General features: G+C 41.2%; 1 long non-coding RNA gene across 1 annotated transcript in view; it reads left to right on the forward strand.

Annotated features, from left to right (window-relative positions):
• The window catches only part of LOC103691533 (uncharacterized), a 28,294-nt gene extending 14,879 nt beyond the window's left edge, over positions 1 to 13,415 (forward strand). Inside the window, exon 3 of the long non-coding RNA XR_591062.3 lies at positions 10,024 to 13,415. This is a non-coding gene — a long non-coding RNA (uncharacterized LOC103691533). The remainder of the gene's footprint in view (positions 1 to 10,023) is intronic.
• Positions 13,416 to 21,021: the final 7,606 nt, after the last annotated feature.

Here is a 21,021-nt window from a genome sequence, read left to right on the forward strand (position 1 = left end):
AAGGGCTGTGTGTCGGCTCAAGGCTCACACTCCAGCTAGAAGCTCCTGATAGGTGAGGCAGGGAAATCCTAGGGGATGTGGAGAAAGTAAGGAGTCCCTCACCAGGTACCTTAGCCATGGTTGCTCTCACCTTGATGAAATATGACCTAAAGATGCTTGGGGAGGAAAGGGCTTTTTTGGCTTAGATTCTCAAGTTGCATTCATTAAGAGAAGCCAAAGCAGCAACTCAAACTGGGGCAGGAACCTGGTGACAGGAACTGATACAAAGACCATGGAGGGGCTTACTGTCTTGCTCCTTATGTTTTATTCAACCTCCTTTCTTATTATAGCAACCAGAACCACCAGCCCAGGGAGGACACCACCCATAATGGGCTGGGCCCTTGCACATCAATTGTTAATCAAGAAAATTCCTTATAGCTTTGCCTACAGCCAGTCTGATGGGGGCGTTTTCTCATTTTGGGTTCCCTCCTCTCAGGTGACTTTACTTTGCATCAAGATAACATAAAACTAGACAGCACACCAGGAGTCAGTTGAAACGTCACCTAAGAGACAAGAATTCTAGCACGGTCAACAAAACTTGCCATGAAGTTTACCTATATGGAGATTAGATTCCTTTCACATAAGAACGTTTAAAATTACGATGAATTGGCTTGAGGTCTGAATAAATATGACCTTCTATTATGGTGTATCCCTTTCTTGGATATATATCTGATTTTCTGGGACTCCTAAAAACAAGATGATAGACTTTTGTTATCCTAGACGTATCTTAACTTTCCACGAAACCCTTTTGAGATATGGTTTTACCTTATTTCTACAGTCCTGTTCAGTGTGCCACAGGGGCCACTGCATGAGTTCATGTGGGTTTCTTAGCTACTCTTTGAGTTATAAGCTCAGCATCCACTCGTACAATAGGTATGCTTATGGTGAAAGCTGTAAAGAGTTTCTCTTCAGAAACCCCAACCCGCCACGTTCAGGTGTGTTTCATCCTCCAGTACCTACCTCTCTTTTCTCTTAACCCTAGTGCTTAAGTCTGTGTTAAAATCTCTTCTTAATAAACTCCTACTCCACAATGAGTTGGCCCCACGGCTTCTGCAGGAAATCATGTCTTCTCAAACCAGTCTCGGTTTCAACACTTCGCTAGAGTCTCAGGAATGACTGAAGCTAATTATGTTTATTTCAATCAAAGAACACAGAGAAAAAAAAATTGCCCAGGCTAGTACTGGGAAAGGGTTGTCCAGAGGTGAAGCCTCACTGCAGTCCATGTGTGGTGTGTGTGTGTGTGTGTGAAGCCTCACTGTGTGTGTGTGGGTGAAGCCTCACTGCAGTCCATGTGTAGGGTGTGTGTGTGGGTGAAGCCTCACTGCAGTCCATGTGTAGGGTGTGTGTGTGTGTGTGTGTGTGTGTGTGTGTGTGTGTGTGTGTGTGTTGGCTCTGAGCACTGTTAATGTAGAAAATGTACCTGAGTGTCATCAAACAGATACTGGGATTCCATGATGCAGGCACCTTTGATTGACTCCTTGCCCAGTGTTAGAGCAGAGGCTCCAGCCCCTCCTTGTCACATGTGGAGCTAGCTCAAAGCCACACTAATTAGTAATGAGAGACAGAGTTCTCTCATTAGCATGGCCAGCCCAACCCTTAAATTAGCATGAACTATTTTAAGGAGATTCAAACTGCCAGGTGGAGCCCAGGAAATAACTATCGGAATCAGTCCATCTCTGCTGGGATCCACAGATTGTGTTACTCGTTTTCTTACAGTTCATCTGGCATAGATAACACGGTGAGTCAACCCCTCACCTGGGCCCAGGCAGCAGCTGAAAGCTTGAGGCAGCCAGGTGCCTCTGCCTTCACTGTTTCTCCTGTATCACTCCACACGAAGGGAGGGGCAAATCCTCAGAGTCACATGTTACCTTTGAAATCTGCCTTTCTGGAAATGTGTGTGTGTGTGTGTGTGTGTGTGTGTGTGTGTGTGTGTGTGTGTGTATGTGTGTGTGTGTTTGCTGGTGAGATGGTTCAGGGATAAAAGTGCTGTCGCTGTCACTAAGCCTGACAGCCTGAGTTTGATCTCTAGGACAAACAGGGAGGAAGGAGAGAACCAACTCTCTCTCTCTGTCTCTCTGTCTCTCTGTCTCTCTGTCTCTCTGTCTCTCTGTCTCTTTCTCTCTCTCTCTCTCTCTCTCTCACACACACACACACACACACACACACTCTCATACACATGCATATAAACACACATGCACATGAGCATACACACATACATTACACATACATACATGCACACATGTGCATACATATAGACATTTATATATGCAATACACATAAGCAGATACATACACATATACACACTCAACATATTTTTTAAAATGTTACTTTCTATATTTTTGCTCTGGTTTCTTAGTCAGAATAGGCCTCTATAACTAAAGGCAGGCTAACAAGAGGAAAAGAAGCAGAAGTGCATGAATGTGTGTTTTACACACACACATAAGAACCAGTGATATTCCTGACAATCCAAGAAACGGGTTCCATGAAGAACAGTAACTTCAGAGAGCAAAGACAACAGAAAAGGACCTTTGGTCTGTGGGGATCACAGTTTGTATAAAGGCAACATAGCAGACAAAAGCTATTCGGGTATCACCTCCAGGCCTATCAGGGTTGAGTGCTGTCCTCAGTCATTAACATTTGTCCTCCCTGGTCCTGATGCTGGGAATTGGGTGGGGACATAATCCATCTTTGCAGAGCACTGTGTGTAAGTGTGAATGCGTGCAAGCTGCATGCATGTGTGCGTGGGTGTATAGGGGGGGAGAGAGAGAAAGAGATTGTGGTGTGTGTGTGTGTGTGTGTGTGTGTGTGTGTGTAAATTTGCTCACACACATGCAGTGGGGTTGCAGGGGAGTGCAGGGGAGGAGAAAGCTTTTAGCATTGAGAAACCGTTTCAAACATACCAACCTCTGCATTTGGCAAAGCTGCGATAGTAAGTTAATTATTGATGCTAGTTAAGTGTCAGCTTAAAGCAGAAGCACATTTGCATTCTTTCCCCTCGCTACTGCCCCTCATTCCCATCTTTCTGACTCAAATACCAACAAAATGGACTCCAGGATGACTCAAAATGCGTGGCTCATTTTAAAGTACTGAATCTCACAAGAAGGAGTGAATGCCCGTTGAGATGATGTATTGCTTGGAAATGTTATGGCTCTAATATAATCACTACAGTAAACAGACAATTCTGAGTGGATTCCCAGACTTCAGAAAGCCACAGTTTTGAAGTCTGACTGGGTCCCAGTGATGTCACTTGTGACCTTGCACTTATGGCTGTTTCTCAGCACAGTGCTATGCTGTTATTAACTCTGTTCACTTTACAGTGAAAACCTGGATACACAGACTCTACCCTGGTGTTAGGAAATATTCCTCAGCTAGTATCTCCTCACACATACTGTTCTGGTGACATAGTTTAATCATTAGGACCATGCCAAAAATCTTTGCTACTTCACTTCATAAGACACTGACCTTAGAAATGTATACTCTCTCAGCATAAAATTTTCTAAGCAAATAACAAAGGAAAAATAATCTGGTTACAAAATACTTTATCAATCCCCAAAATTGTTACTAATTGATATAGCCTTTAGATAATTCTACCAAAGCCATTAGAACATATTGACTGCCTTATGGAGTATGCAAGACAAAGTTCTAGAAAACTAATTCGTATCGAACATTCAAAACTTGTAAAGGAACCCTCTTTCCTTGTCAGGAAGAGCTTGCTGAGTTTATTTATTTTTTAGTGTCTATCTTTTTTTTCTATAAATCCAAATATGCAAAGAAAAATTCTCCTTGGGATCATCAGCACATGATTGTGGGTAAAGGCAGACAATGACCAGAAGGAGATAAAAGGTTTCTCAACTGGGGACTTTAATCCTACAGAATTATTTAAAAGATTGCAATTAAAAGGCATAGCTGTGGCCTGAGCTTTCCTCAGAATCCAGCTCATCTTCATTTGAATTATCACAAGAAGGAAAAGAATTTCGTCTTAATCTTATTCTGCAGGAGTAGCCTCCAGTAAACTCTTATGAATTCTTGGGAAGAGGATGGAGCAGTTTTCGTTCTATGTTGATGAATAGAATCAAGACTTGGTGCAAGGACCACACCGTAAAACACACATGGTTGAGCATAAAAGGCATAGCACAAAAGACAATGGATTCAGAACATGTGGCGATTTCTATTACAATAGGAAGCTAATTCATATCAAATATTCAAAATTCCAAACACTTTCTGAGCATTGCCCAAATCTACATAAGTGAAAACAAAGCTCCCCATCTGTGAGATAATTGAAACAAAGCCCCCCCTAATCATCTGTGAGGTAATCACAAAGTTGAAGGCCCCACCAGGGGCTGCCATGCTCCTTAGATGTTTCTGCCCTCTCACTGGTAAGATCAGCAAGGCTCCCAAATTCTGCTTCCAAGGCAAGATAAAATTTTCGTCACGTTCAGTGTGTCTAGATGTTCATCAGACCGTGATAGCTCTGTTCCCGGGTGTTTCTGCGGTAGTGATTTTTCCCCCATTATTATTTTTAAAGAATACACATTCTGTAACCAGGGTCTCTTTGTGACCACTGGCTGCCAGGGCCAATTATAATTTAAATAGCCCAGGCAAAGAAAATTTAAATTTGAACTAGCAACTAGCTGTCAGCTACACAGAGAGCAACAAAGTCATCTGGGGTCCCAAGAAAGCACATTGGCATTCAGGCATAGCCGGTCAGAATGAAAACAGGCTGAATTTAAAATAGCAGTGTGTGTGTGTGTGTGTGTGTGTGTGTGTGTGTGTGTGTGTGTGTGTGTGTGTCTGTGTGTGTGTGTCTGTGTGTGTGTCTGTGTGTGCGCGCGCGCGCGCGCGAATGCATGTTTGGTAGTAAGGTAAATATGCTTCTAAATAAAATAATTAGAAAGGGATCAACTAAGTAGAGTTATCCTGGACGTGAGACACGCCTGAGATTTAACTTTGAAATATTCAAAGACCAAGAACGGATGCTTTTACCTTTCAGTGGCTGAGTCTTCAAAAGAAACAATACACTGTTTCGGAACAACAAAGTGGATGCTTTTGGCGTCTCAGTAGGAAAGCCCCCTTCGGTTATTCAGTGGGAGGATGAGCTTGGGTTTATCACGTGAGTCTCAACCTGTCTCATTTGTAGTGGAAACAGTTGCTCAGCATAAGCCAAGTAGGTGAGGGGGACACTTGTGTCTTTAGACCCAGAGCTCCCTAAGCACAAATCCCGGTAGCTACTGCAGGAGGAAGGGAAGGTCCTCAGAAACAGGGTTCTCAGCAGGCTTTTCAGCATTTCCTGTGAGTTTTTCAGTCGGTTTAAGAAGGAAGGACATCTGAGAAGAGATGGTTGTTACCTGGGAATCATGGCTCTTCAGTCTCCTTTGTAAAAGAATCTAAAAATAAACTTAGCAGGAATCTGGGAAGGGGCACCTTATTAGAGTTGGGTTAAAAACAGAACTGGGCAAGCATACTGTAGATCTTGGAAGCTTCCAGGGGAAAAGAAGGATAAGAGGAAGATAGCCATGTCCTTGAAGTGGTGCCCAAGAAAACTGGCAAGTTCCGTAGCAGAGGTCACAGAGCAGCCGTTTTGGGAGGGTAGGGGTGGGGCTGGGCTACGGAGATCAGTGGGAATCTGAGGTGTCCGGACAAGCCTGCTTAGGATTGGGCTGGGATCTGAAGAAGACAGAAACGGAAAGAAGTAAAGTTACGCAGGTTTAGGAGGGAGCTCTGAGAGCTACTACCTACTCCACGGAAGGGCCCCTGGAAGGACAGATAGACCCACAAGAGTAACTCTTAGGAGAGGGACCAATCATACATAATGTTTGGAGAAGTCCAGAATGTCAGGTCACCATACAGAGCCAGGGGTAGAATACATGTTTTGACCACAACAGCCCTGGTGCCAGGGGTAGAATACATGTTTTGACCACAAGGGCTCTGGTACATTAATCTCTTCCTTTTCGTTTTAAATCTGACGGAAGGGCAAAGCTTTTAGGTGAAAGCGTCCATCCCGAAACCTCTCTAACTTCCAAGCAAGAGGAAATTGTAGAACGTGCTGTGGGTGGAGAAGGGTGACTTAGCTAGGCTCTGTGGAGTGCAGTAACACTGACTAAACCTGACAAAAGCCTCACTCCACAGGCAATAAGAGATGACTTATTCTGAACCAAATGTGAGTAACCATGGCCCAGAAAAATGAATTGATTTTTGCCCCAAAAGACCATAGAAGTTCCACCATAGAAGAGGTTATGTGGATTTTTATAGTCATAGAATAAAGTTCAATTATAAACCAAAGTATTTACCAACTACCTTGCTGGGACAGCAGGACGCTGGATGTAACCAAGTGGAGGAATGCTACTTCTATATCAGGTACACTAAAAACATTCCAGGCTGCTGGGTTGGTGGGAGTTAGGGGTCTGCTATATTAGTTTATTTCGAACATTTTCGATGTTAGGATTAATTACTGCACCCTTTTGTTTTTTATTTATTTTTTACTTTATGCATATTTATCTGTGCACTATGTGTGTGCCTTATGCTCATGGAGGTCAGAAGAGGGCATCGGGTTCCCTCAAATGGAGTATCGATGGCTGTGAGCTGACGTGGGAACTAGGACTTAAACCAGGTTCCCCTGCAAGAGCAACAAGTGCTCTTAACAACTGAGCCATCTCTCCAGTCCATTATTTTTATCTGTTTTTAGTATATGCATGTGCCTGGTGTATGCATATCTGTGTATAATCCTGTTTGCATGTGTGTAGTCACACCTGTGTGAGTGCTTGTGGGTCTGCATGCATTTATGGAGACCGAGGTTGATATTGTGTGTTTTCTTGGTCACTCTGCACCTTCCACATTGAGGCAGAGTTTCCCACAGAATCTCTAGTTCTGGCTAGTTAGTCTGGCTAGCCAGATTGTCCTGAGAATACCTTATCTCTGCCCGCCTAGTGCTCGGCTTATATCATGCAAGCATTTTACCAGCTAAGCCTTCTCCCCATTCTGAGTCTATCTCTTGTAAACTCAGATTCCCATTAAATCTCAGGGTGTGAACAGAGTACAGACATCTTCCTCATCACTGTGCGGAATTGTATCTACTCCCACCCCTGACAGTCTTTATCTCTATCTGAAATGGCAAGAGTAGAGTGTTTACTCCGTCAGCTTTCTGGCCTGAGGTCCTCTCAGAATCACTCAGATTTCTCTATCCTGCATCCCAAACTATTCCAATGTCTTCCTACAAAAAGTTCCAAAGCCCCAAGAACCTGCTAGGTAGATGGAGTCACAGTGGGGTGGCTGCTCCACTTCTGCCCTCATTTGCTGGCTTGTTAGTGCCGTTCCTCTGATAAAATACTTCACACAAACAACTTAAGGAGATGGGTTACGTACCTGAGCTTGTTATGAGGTGTCCACTAGAGAAGACTGCTCAGGCACGGGTTCCAGCCAATAGAAAGTCTTTATTAGCTGGTCGGTGACTTCGGTGGGTATTCAGGACCTGAGTGCAGACCTGAGTTTTTCTCAGAATGAGCTTCTAAGCTCAAAACCCACATCCTGCAGTGACATACCTCAGTTATCAGGAACAGTTAGCCAGAAGCAGAACTAAAGAAGCCAGAAAGCAAAGGTGGTACCTGTAGGGACTTTCCCAGAACTCTGACTTTGATGGATCGGGTCTTTGTACTCCTTTTGGTAGATGTGCTGCCCACATGCTGGATTCCCAGCATCCATCCGAGTACTTCTGTCATAGAGTCAGTTGGCCGAGGTCTGGGGGACTGTCACAAGCCCAGTTTCAGAGGCTTCAGTACACAGTCCTTGGTTCTATTGATTTAGAGACCGTGGTGAGATAGAGGAACATTTGACATCAGAAGAATGTGGCAGATGTGACTTACTACAGACAGAGAGCAGAGGGATGGACAGACTGGGACCTGGCATAAGCTTCAAAAGCATGGCCCCCAGGACCTACTTTCTGCAGCCAAGACCCACTTCATAAAGTATCCAGAGCCTTCCAAATTAGTACCAGCAATGACCAAGCTTTCAGTACACAGGACCATGGAGGACAATTCATATTTCACGAAAGGAGGCTCATCACCCAAAATTCCATTATAAATTAAAAACTTGAATGGGAGTGGAGTCATGACTCATGGACACAGTGCTTTTGGCTCCTGCAGAGGAGGACCACAGCCAAATTCCCAGCATCCATATCAGGTACTCAGAACTTGTAATTACAGCTTCACAGGATTCACTGACCTCTTCTGGGCTCACTGAGCAATACATGTACACACACAGACACACAGACACAGACACAGACACACACACACACACACACACACACACACACACACACACACGAGGAAATAATTTTTTTCCTAAAGAAAAAAACCTGGGAAGCTTAAGTAAATTCCTAGCATTATAATGTGATATATTATATATTGTGTATAATGTGATATATAATATCATAGTCACAGATTCCAGAGCTTTTTAAAAATTGTCTTCAGTGAGATAAGTGTTAAACACACACATGCTGGTTTATTCTTAAGTGTCTTTCACTGCAATGGATTCTTTCCTTAAGCTGTTTATTGTGATTTCTTAACATTTCAGCATGGACTTCTGGGTTTAACTGTGTCTGTTATGGTATTTATAAACTATAATCTTTCTCCAATTGTGAATAATGCTTTATTTCCCAAAAGTAAAACCAAACACAAAACAATGGTATGTGTTTACATTCCACACTAGATTGCAGGGAATGGGCATGCAAAGCTCTGTCTTTATTTACTTCTAAAGGCAATTTGAACTATATTAGCCACTCTTCCTTGAAACCCTAGAAACTGCTTAATTAAAATCCTAGGCATTTCATATTTTGCCAGCAGAATATTTTGTAATGGCAACTATTAGCATCTTAACTAGAACTGGATATAAGTTCAAGAATGAAATGTCTTCTAAGGGTGACAGTAAAAGCAGTTCTAACACTTGGACAAGGCATGGCCCAGTATTCTTGGCCCTGGGTAGTCTTAGAGAACTTGGGAAACCTTGGTCCCTGCGCATACCTGAAGCTGCTCCTTGGTTGAATTCTGCACTCGTGATCTGGAAGCTTTGCAGACCCATCCTCCCAGTCCATCACTCTGGAAATTAACTGATTTGCCTTATTCTTCCCCTGGGTAAGGTATGAGATGTCAGTGGTCAGTCGATGGTAGGATCCAGCTCACTGCAGTCCTAATGTCCCCTTCTGACTTTGCACTTGTTAAAGGATAACAGAAAGACTAGAGTCCAGTCCGGAGCCCACTTACTTGATAAAAGGAACAATGCTCTGGGGGGATGTATAGTCTCACAGGGGGCATATATATTAGCATAGATGATGGCTTCCTGGAGTGATCTTGCCTGGGAAGCAATTTGGGTCCCCACTAGGCTAGAAAGTGAGCTTGAGACCCTAGGACACAAATGGCCAAGGTAGCCAAGTGAGCATTGGCTTATTCAGAGTAAATGGAGAGAGGCCAAAAGGCCCCTGGTGAAATTATGGAGACTAGCATATTACAGACATCGGGACTGTGGGAATGAAGAGACAGACCAACTCAACCAACGACAAATGACCTCTGTGGCCAACGCAGACTATACCTACCCAGGTCAGGCTTAAATTCTTGACAGAGGGATTCATGGGAAAAATGAATGCTGTTTTAGGTGCTCAGTATTAGAGCTGTTTGTTAATTGTTAGAGGATAAAAACCACAGACACAATACTGTTGTACTTCGTTTGGGGATATTTCACAGTGTGTGTGTGTGTGTGTGTGTGTGTGTGTGTGTGTGCATGTGGGGGGGCTGTGTGTGTGTGTGTGTGTGTTTGGTGTGTTTGTGTGTGTAGGTGTTTTGGTGAAAGGTTATAATACATATCTCAATTTGTTTTCAAGTAAACTCATGCTTCTGGCATCCACCCACGTCATGAGCTATACACGTGCCTGCCCATGTTTGTCTTTCATTGTATTCGCTTGTCTATTCATTTACACATTTTATCTATTTGTGTTTTCAGGTGGCCTCCAACTCCCAGGTGCTACGTGCCACATTCAGATAAATATGCTGAGGAATCCTGCTGCCAAGTTGTGAGAGGACATCATTCTTTAGAAGGCCAGAACAGCTCTGTCATAGCTTGTGCCTTCTTCCCTCGACGAGATAAGTCCTTCCTGTTCACAGTCTGTATAATAGTTAAGTGAGATCTGTTGTTAACCTGCACTTTTCTGACTGCAGTTAATTTTGAGCTTCCTCAACTTGCTTGTAATTGTTGCTACTTTTCAAGATTGCTGTCTTGAGCTGGTGACTTTTCTTTTAAGTAGTTTTTCATATACACTGGAATACTTGAAATGTAACAACAGCCCATCCATTCTTCCATGGTCTTGTTCACACTTACCATACCATAGATCTTCGAGTGGATAGAGTTATTTTTATGCTTTTATTTTTGTGTGTCTGCTGTGCCTGTGTATCCCATATTTTCCAGAGGGCTCACCATACATGAAAAGATTTTTTGTTTGTTTGTTTTGTTTTGTTTTGAACACATTTGAGTGTATTTTCCCCTATGGCATGGTTTATAAGCATCTAATATTATTCTTCTGAATGACGATGCTTGACTTTCCCAACAGCACATGTAGAAGAGACTAGTCTTTCTCTACTAAGTGTTCTCAGCTGTGATCACAAGGGTTCCTTCCTCCTGAGCTGTATGGCTTCATACTGCCTTTAGGGCTGCTTTTATAACAATGTCAACCGTATTAATCACAGTTGTTTTGTAAGAATACCATGAACCCTAGAGCATGACACCTTCAGGTCTACCCCTTTGTCCTCTGGGGACATTCATTTGATTATTTGAGATTTTTTTCTCTTTTGATTTAAATTTTATGACTTTTAAAGCCATTTCTGTGAGAAATGTGGTTAAAGTTGTGGTAGAGCCAGGATACTTAGGTTAGTACAGGTATTATTCAAGGATTTCTAACTTCCAACCCACAAATAAGATGGCGTTGCTTTTCTTGTAGAAATGCTAAATCATGCTTGTTTTTCTGTGAAATTCTAAATGGATTTTTTTTTCTTAATTCCTCCTCCTTCTTTTTCCCTTATATATTGCTTTGTTTCCTCAAATTTGCCCCATTTAAAAAGCATTTCTAATGTGCTGTATTGGAGTCTCGTGTGTTAGAAACATGAGATCATGCCATCTGCAGAGAGTTAATTTGACATTAACTCAAACATACTGTTGTTCCTTTACTTTTCTTCCCCGACTACCCTGGCTAGGATGCTGTCTCAGTTAAGTTTTCATTGCTGTGAAGACACACCATGAGCACAACAATTTTTATAAAGGAAAACAAGTTAATTGGGGCTGGCTTACAGTTTCACTGGTTTAATCCATTACCATCATGGTGGAAACACTGCAGCCTGCAGGCAGACATGGTGTTGGAGTAGTAGCGGAGAGTGCTACATCTTGATCCACAGGCAGTCAAAGCTACTGTGAGCCACACAGGGCATAGCTTGAGCATAGGAGACCTTAAAGCCCAACCCTACAGTGATATACTTCCCCCAAAAGGCCACACCTATTCCCACAAGGTCACACCTCTTAATGGTGCCACTCCTTGTGGCCAAGCATTCACACACAAGCATGATTCGGTGGGAGCCATTCCTATTCAAACCACCACAGACTCTATGTAGTCTGGTATAGACTGTTCTATAATTTGTAAGAGCAAGACAGGCCTTGTAGATCTTAAACATTCGCTGTTGAAGCTCATTCCTAGGTTACTGAGAGTTTGTCAGGGAAGAAGGTTGAGTTTTTCAAAGCCCTCTCTCTTAGCCATTCAGCCAATCACTTATTTCCATTCTCTATTTGTTATAATGGTGTGTCTTGTTTATTGATTCACACACTCTGAGCCCTTTCATTTAAAGGGCTGTTCAATTCAATCTGCTAGGGTTTTGTTGAGGATTTTGACACTAATATTCATTAGGGATATGTAATTACTGATTTTCTTTTTAGTTTCTTGTTTGTTTGTTTGTTTGTTTGTTTTTTGGGCTTTAGTGTCAGTGCTGTTTTGGATTACAAAATGAGTTTGGAGATCTCTCCCTCTTCTCCTTTCTCTCCCCTCCCCCTTCCTTTCTTCCTCTCTCTTCTTCTTTTAAATTTTTTTTGAATAAGTTTGAGGATAGTTTAATTAATTTTTCTTTACAATTTTGGTAGATTTCACCAAACTTTGAAGACATTGAGCTTTCTTTAATGGGAGATGTTTTATTCCGAATTTATCTCTTTACTGATTGCTAATCTGCTCAGATTCTCAAGCATTTCATCAACCACAAAGTTCAGCCTATTTGTTTTCTAAACTGGCAAAGTGAATTGAGCTTAATGGGAAGAGGATCTGAAAAACTCTCCTTTTTGAAAGAGAATTGTGCTACCCAGGCTCAAATGTTTGAGCAGTTGGTCACCGGTTGTTAGTGCTGGAAACCTTTAAAAGTTCTGGAACCATTAAAAGGTGGACCTCTGCTGGAGGAAGTACATCACTGGGGGCGGGCTTTAAGGTTCACAGGCTGGCCCATTTCCTGTTCTCTCTCTGCTTGGTGGGGGCCAGGAAGAGCTCCTGTCTGTGCTGCTGTGCTTTCCCTTCATGACAGACTGCCCCCCTCTGGAGTTAGAGCCAAAATAAACCCTTTCTCCTCTAAGTTGCTTGTCTTTAGACATGCTATGTTAGCAACATTAAAGTAATGAAGGTGGTGATTTGGATTTCAACCAGGGAAATTTCCTTATTTTGTATCTGTAATTACATGCATTCATCTTATTTATTTAATTCATTATTAAATTTATTCTAACAGTGCTTTTATATTTTAAACATACAATTATTGAACATTGAAGAAACTAAAAACACAGAAATGGCAATGTTATGAACCAACCAATTGTTAACTGGGATTTAGTTTTATAAGAGTGCTTAGATTTATTTTAATACTTGTACTTTTAATGACATAATCAAATTTTTAGATAAACAAACATATATATTTTTTGGGTTTTCATGCCCATGTATGAAGATTTAAAGACCTAAGATTTATAAAATTTGGTACTAGGTAACTCAGAAAGCAGAAATGTGTCATGTGTTCCCATGAATTTTAAGTACATATTAGGCACAAAATGATTATTTGACCATATTTAAATTACATTGAAATAACAGATATCATGAAATTTTTGTGAGACAGACACCCTGCACTTAATATATTTTACCTTTTACCAACATGTCACTTTTGTGGACTATCCCCTGACCTTTTACCTGCATACCCAAAGGCTATCCTTAAAGTGAGTTAGTTTGTTTAATAGTTTAATTGAACAAAATTCCTCATTAGAGTCATTCCTACTTTCATTTTGAACACTAAGAAAATTAATCACTGAGTAATAAGTTAGTGTTTAGGGATTTGGGCTGGAAAACAATCTGTTAATTAATTTAATTTATATTTCCCTCTTATAATGGATACAAAAGTTAACCTCAATTTCCTTGAGAATTTGTAAATTTCAAGTGAACATGTATTTAGTAATGCTTTTCAGCATTTTTTTCACAGAGAATTTAGAGGCTCTTACTCAAATGTATATTTCCTATTTATGTATAAGTCGGAACATTTATTTTCTGAATTTATAATTCTGAATTATAGAAAATCACAAAAGTTATTCTTTGATAATTCTGACTAATGTTTCTAATGTTTCTAACTAATGGTGATTCCAACTACTTTACAGACTGTAACTTTTTTTTTTTTTTTTATTAACTTGAGTATTTCTTATATACATTTCAAGTGTTATTCCCTTTCCCGGTTTCCGGACAAACATCCCCCTCCCCCCTCCCCTTCCTTATGGGTGTTCCCCTCCCAACCCTCCCCCCATTGCCGCCCTCCCCCCATAGTCTAGTTCACTGGGGGTTCAGTCTTAGCAGGACCCAGAGCTTCCCCTTCCACTGGTGCTCTTACTAGGATATTCATTGCTACCTATGGGGTCAGAGTCCAGGGTCAGTCCATGTATAGTCTTTAGGTAGTGGCTTAGTCCCTGGAAGCTCTGGTTGCTTGACATTGTTGTACTTTTGGGGTCTCGAGCCCCTTCAAGCTCTTCCAGTTCTTTCTCTGATTCCTTCAACGGGGGACCTATTCTCAGTTCAGTGGTTTGCTGCTGGCATTCGCCTCTGTATTTGCTGTATTCTGGCTGTGTCTCTCAGGAGCGATCTACATCCGGCTCCTGTCGGTCTGCACTTCTTTGCTTCATCCATCTTGTCTAATTGGGTGGCTGTATATGTATGGGCCACATGTGGGGCAGGCTCTGAATGGGTGTTCCTTCAGTCTCTGTTTTAATCTTTGCCTCTCTCTTCCCTACCAAGGGTATTCTTGTTCCCCTTTTAAAGAAGGAGTGAAGCATTCACATTTTGATCATCCGTCTTGAATTTCGTTTGTTCTAGGGATCTAGGGTAATTCAAGCATTTGGGCTAATAGCCACTTATCAATGAGTGCATACCATGTATGTCTTTCTGTGATTGGGTTAGCTCACTCAGGATGATATTTTCGAGTTCCAACCATTTGCCTACGAATTTCATAAACTCGTTTTTGATAGCTGAGTAATATTCCATTGTGTAGATGTACCACATTTTCTGTATCCATTCCTCTGTTGAAGGGGATCTGGGTTCTTTCCAGTTTCTGGCTATTATAAATAAGGCTGCGATGAACATAGTGGAGCATGTGTCTCTTTTATATTGTAACATAATTTTGAACTGTAAGAACAAGCAGTCTTATATTGAACAAATACTTGCTTTTATCTGAATCCCTGTGTTTTCAGCTAAAATGGCAGCTTTTATGAAGGCAGGTAGTCTGGACATTAGTCAAGGTTTTAATGGGAACACAGTTTGCCAATTGATTCTGTAACGTTTTGTATAAAATTGTAATTAATCAATAGACAATTCTTTCCATTAAAAACTACACTGTGTTGTTAAGAGTGGAAAAGTTCCTGGTCAAAAGTGAAACCTTCCACCTGTGTGGAGACCTAACATCTCACTTGTGTCATCAGTCTCTGTGTACTCTTTTTTTTTTCCCCCCAGAGCTGAGGACTGAACCCAGGGCCTTGAGCTTGCTAGGCAAGCGCTCTACCACTGAGCTAAATCCCCAACCCCTCTGTGTACTCTTAAGAAGGTAGACTCTCCTCTAGCTGTGGTAGAAAGATGGGTGAAATAATTAGTCCTTAAACGAGATGCTAAACTTTTCCTTCCCAGAATCCCAAGCCCTTAGAGTAGAAGCTTAGAAACCCTAGTCATGTCTGCACAACTTTCTGAATGATTCAGAAGAGCAACACTTTCCTTTACTTCCCTTTATCTCTGAGCATACTTCCCTTAGCACTCTGGCCTTTCACCCTAACCTTTGGACTTGCTGACTTTTTCTCTAGAGCTCCGCACCCCCACCTGTGTCAGTCTTCCACCCAGCTTAAACAGCCTGACTTTTCCTCCCCTCTCCTTTGCCCTCCTCCTCCTCCTGGCAATAGCTGTGGTTTCACTTCTTACCTGCCCTGGGGCTTGCCTTTTAAACTAATAAAAGCTTGACTTTGAGCTTCTGTTTGGGTCCATTCTTTTTTTTTTTTTTTTATTAACTTGAATATTTCTTTCTTTTTTTTTTTTTTTTTTGCAAAAAAAACCTCTTTTTGTTAGAGATTTCCAAACCATATACAAGTGGTTTCTTCACAACTTCACAACTTTTTTTTTTATATCTGCACCAAGTGGCAAAGAAAACAGACATAGCTGGGAGAGATTATTTGAATAATCCCCTGTACTAATTTCACATTCTCCTATTAGATTTTGAAGTTCCTTTTATGGTATATCTGTGCTCCAAGTAGCTAGCTATATAAAAGATTGTCAAGGCAGAAACAGTAGAGGGCTAGATGGCCTTGCATATCTCAATGTAATGGGTACAGCTCTGTCAGAGCAGAAAATATATTTACAGAAATTAGATTTCTTATATTCACAGTGCTTCACCTCACTCTTCACAAACTACTCTGCTTTATTAATATTTTATCCTCAACAGTGGCCTTTATAGGCCACTCAACTATTTATAAAAACTGACCCATGTTAACTATACTTTAGTCTGATAACCAGCAGTTTTTACAGAACAATGACTTGTGGTGGTAAACGATTTCAAGTGAAAGAATCATTAAAACTTGTGCTGAATATTTGTTATGTGCTCTTGTCTGAAAGAAAAGAGTTGCTAGTGCAATAATAATCACATTCACTTATTAATGGTCTATAGGTCATGTATAACTTGAATATTTCTTATATACATTTCAAGTGTTATTCCCTTTCCCGGTTTCCGGGCAAACATCCCCCTCCCCTCTCCCCTTCTTTATGGGTGTTCCCCTCCCCATCCTCCCCCCCCTTGCTGCCCTCCCCCCAACAGTCTAGTTCACTGGGGGTTCAGTCTTAGCAGGACCCAGGGCTTCCCCTTCCACTGGTGATCTTACTAGGATATTCATCACTACCTATGAGGTCAGAGTCCAAGGTCAGTCCATGTATAGTCTTTAGGTAGTGGCTTAGTCCCTGGAAGCTCTGGTTGCTTGGCATTGTTGTACATATGGGGTCTCGAGCCCCTTCAAGCTCTTCCAGTCCTTTCTCTGATTCCTTCAACGGGGGTCCTATTATTTCTCTGATTCCTTCAACGGGGGGTCCATTCTTAACTTCTTTTATTGATGAGACTGAGAGCCCCAAGAGGACTGAAATTTCTCCTGTAGCAGTATGTTTTCCGAAGCTCAACAAGTTACAGAAATTGTTAAGATTTAGTTATTCTTTCCATAAAAATACATTTCAGGATTATGACCACCACTCTAATCCTCAGTAACAATCCAGCAGAGCATTATGTTACAGTGTTTCAACATTATCATTACTGGCCAGAAATATTGAAATAAAATAATATGAATGCACTGTATATGGGAGTAACCTCAGTACAGTCTGTTTTCTAGATTGTTTGCAAAAGAACTTTTAAACTGCAAACCAGCATCTCTTGTCTCTTGATGGCATGCACTTTGTGAGTAGAAGCAATTTCTTCCTCTCTGTTTCCAAGGAATCTGAACTGAAACTGGCTTTGTCTCAACCTTTAAAAGAATTTTACCAAATGGAATATGAACTGAATTGCCTTCAGAAATAAATGCAGTTAGCTGCCGTGAATCCCAATGTGTGATTTTAAAGGCAGAACAGTTTGACATATCTGCCTGTGTGTGCACAGGTATGTGTGTGAGTGCTCATGCCTGTCTCTACCTTGTAATCCTGCCTAAGTCCATTAATAGAAGATTAATAGTGTCTGAGTGGAACTATAAAATTCCACCGGCATTGTACTTCTGCTTAAGGGAAGATCTATTTTATCTTTGCCACGACTGACTCTGACAGTCATAAGTACGATAATGTTTTATAAGACTCTGCTTTTCACCAACTTCCTAAGGCTGTTTTAGTATGACGCATATTATATTATTGTTGGCCAAACATAATTAAATATTTTAGGATGGGGCTCAGGAGATGGCTTGGTGGGTAAGAGTGTTTATGTATTGCTCAAGTAGAAGAACCTGAATTCAAATCCCCATCACCAATGCAAAACATATCAGGGTGTGGCCATGTATGCCTGTACCCCCAGGGCTGTCAGGAGCAGGGACAGATGGATCTTTAGGTCTTACTGGCTACCAGCCTCGCTCTAGGTTAAGTAAGGTACCCTGTCTCAAGAGAGTAAGATAAGGAAGGATAGAACATTATTCTTTTTTTTTGGCACACACACACACACACACACACACACACACACACACACACACAGGCCATTTCTAAACCAGCCAGGATGTAGGACAAGTTCATGACATATCAAATTAGTTGCTAAGGTGTTTATTTTAATACATTTTTGTATCAAGCTGAATAGAGAAAAAAATAAAATCACAAAAATTGTTGCAGTGCACAGGTAATCAGAAACTGTACTGTCTTACTCATTTTCTTATAAGTGTCTTGGAGCCCAACCAAAGAGCTGTGTTTCATCCATAGCTCTCCTTTCTGGCTGCACCCAGCCATCCTAAGCTGGGCTCTCTTATCAGCCTAATTGTGTGTAATCATAGGCAGCTGAGCCCATGCCTCTGTTGCTTAACTTCAATGGAACCATAACTGAAAAGTCAGCATTCACGTCCTCTGTAACTAATGTTACATGTACCTGTTTACTTTATTCAAAAATTTAAAATTTGTGACCGGTCTCACAACAATGTCTCACTACATAGCCAAGGCTGGCCTCAAATTTATGACTGTCCTGCCTCATCCTCCTGCAGCGGGGATTAGAGGATGTCCCACCCTTAGGACTCCTTGTTTTGTCTTTAAATGGTCTTAAGACCCTTCATTTTTAACATCTTGCCACCAACTCTCCATTTATCTTGGCTATCCTCATCTTCAGTGATCTCAAATGCAGCAGAAAGAAAAAAAATATCATTTGCTGAATTCCTTGTTCCCTTAAAACCCCCTGTTTCCTGACATGAGGCTACTTTCTCTGCCACAATTCTAAAAATTTTTCCATTTCTTCTTTCTTGTTAGGTGGTGATATACAGTTGTTTAGAGATCCATAACATTTTATTATCCTTTAATATCTGTAGGTTATGTAGTGATGCCTCCCTTTCTTATCATTAATAAGCTTTGTTTTTTAACTTTATTGATTAATCTGAATAAAAGCTTATACATTCTATCAATTGTTTCAAAGGGTAAGCTTTCGTTTTATTGATTTTCTACTTAGTTCTCTCTGTCAAGATAATTGATCTCTTTAAAAAGCTATTCCACTTTATGTCTTGTGCGTATGTATGGTTGTTCCATGACATATGTGGAGAGGTTTTAGTACAGCTTTTGGGTGTCAGCTTTTTTCTTCCCTCTTGTGAGTCCCAGGAACAGAACTCAAGCTATCAAGCTTGGTAGCAAGTACCTTTTCCCACGGAGCCACCTCTTCTGTCTTACTTGGTTTTCATTTTCTCTCATTCCTCTCGTTGGAAGCCCAACATAGTGATGTTAACATTTGCCGAGTACAATCACCACTTAATGCTCAAAATATTCAGCTTTAGATAGTCGGTTTTACTTTACATCAGATTCAAATACAGAACAAATTTTGTAATTATTTTTCTTCACTGATTTTCATTATTCTTTATTTTTCAGAGTAGTTCTTGGTGTTTTATTTAATTAAGCCTCCTCTAAGATGTGCCCTTTAACATTGCTTGCCATTCAGAAATTTCTGACTATAGTTTCACTCAGTTTTTGAAAAAATGTTTTTTAATTCATTTTGAAACATGCTCTATGGGTAGAAGTATTTTTTCCATCATTATTTTTAAGCCCATCCCCATCCTCTTCTGTCTTACATAGCCTCGGATACATCTACTGTTTGAATACTACTGTGAAGTAAGTATCTTTTTCTTCTGATGACTTTTATATTTTCTCTTGACAATAGATATGCTGGACTGCTTTGTGCTCGTTGGAGGTGTTAATTTTCCAGCTGTCTTGCTAATTTTACTACTTTTATCCTCTGGGATCCTAGGATTTAGGGGACAATGTCTGTTATTAAGTTTTAGAAAACTATTAGCTACTTTTATCTTGTTTATTACACATTGTTAATTATCTGATATTTTTATACATTTTATTTTCAATATTTTCTACCCCCCCTTCCAACCTCCCCCCAAATCCATCCCCCCATTCCACACTACCCAACTGTTTGGGTCAATTCTTTTTAACACATCAAATTCTATTCTTATAAAGTAAATACTTCCTATATACATTTGCTGGGGCCTGTTAGTAGTTCCCAAGTCCACATTCTTAAAGAAAACTGACGCTCCCTCTCCCAGCAGTTGTCCCAATAGCTCCTCATATACGGCTTGGACTTTCCCCCCATTTCCTCACTCTGTGCTGTAGGTGGGGTTTGTGCTTGCACAGGTGCTGTCCATAATGTCACAACCACTCTGAGTTTATATGTGCAATTGTCCTGATGTGTCTGAAAAAGGTTTTTATTTTTTGTCACCTCTACCCCAACTATGGCTCCTATAATCTTTCTGGCCCATCTCCTGTAATGGTCCCCGAGTCTTGGGAGGAGGAGTAGGGAGATTAAAAGTAAACTTTAGGACATTTAGAGTAGTTCCTGAGCAGGGACATCTGTGATGGCCAAAGCGCTCTGTAGTTCAGCCTCAGTGGGTAAGAACTTTCTGCTCGGAAGCTGGGGTCCTTTCTACTTCTGTCATGTTTAGGTCTGTAGTTCCCTTGAGATGTGATTCTCTGCTTGTTTTGTTTTGTTTTTAACACATACTTTAAAAATAAACACTTGAAAGGACACAGTGGAACTCTGCAAGATTATTTTTTTTAATACAACAGTATTGTGTGGGTGTCCTTTTGACTGTTGGGCAATATGGAGTTGGTATTTGATTCCCCAGCCAGATAGACAAAGATATGAGCATGTGGGCACGGCTGCAACTCCATTACTGCCCTATCATTCTCGGTAACGTAGACCATGCAAACATGCCCACTTACCTTTCTACCAGACTTTACGTGCAGCCATGTTCCAGAGGTCAGAATTTCAGTCACCAACACGGGAACAGATCCCAGTTTGAGTGACTTTGGCTGCTGTGCCTTGTCCACCAATAGAAGAGCCAGTAGTTCAGCTACCATTTTCTTCTTTCCTCCCGTCCCTGCATTTTTTTTTTTTTTTTGACATGCTCCCTTTGAGACTGACTGTGGGCCAAAAGTTTCTTGGTCTCTCCTCAGAGTCTTTGGATCTGAAGTTAGCAACCCCTGGATACCTGACCTAGACATCATTTCTGAGAAATCTGAGCCCTATGGACTGGTCTGCTCAGACAGTGGCTGAACAATTCCCTCTGTTTTTGAGTCTCCATGTGCAGGAATGCAAAGGAGCACCCAGCTGGATGACTCTGAGACCCATTTCTCCCATGTCCATCATGTGACTGATCCCGATTGCTACTCAGCCTCAGTGATTCCATGTAAGATGTGAGCCTTCTCTAGAGTCCTCGTCT

This window comes from Rattus norvegicus, chromosome 2 (genome assembly GCF_036323735.1).
Source record: "Rattus norvegicus strain BN/NHsdMcwi chromosome 2, GRCr8, whole genome shotgun sequence".
Lineage (NCBI taxonomy): Eukaryota > Metazoa > Chordata > Mammalia > Rodentia > Muridae > Rattus > Rattus norvegicus.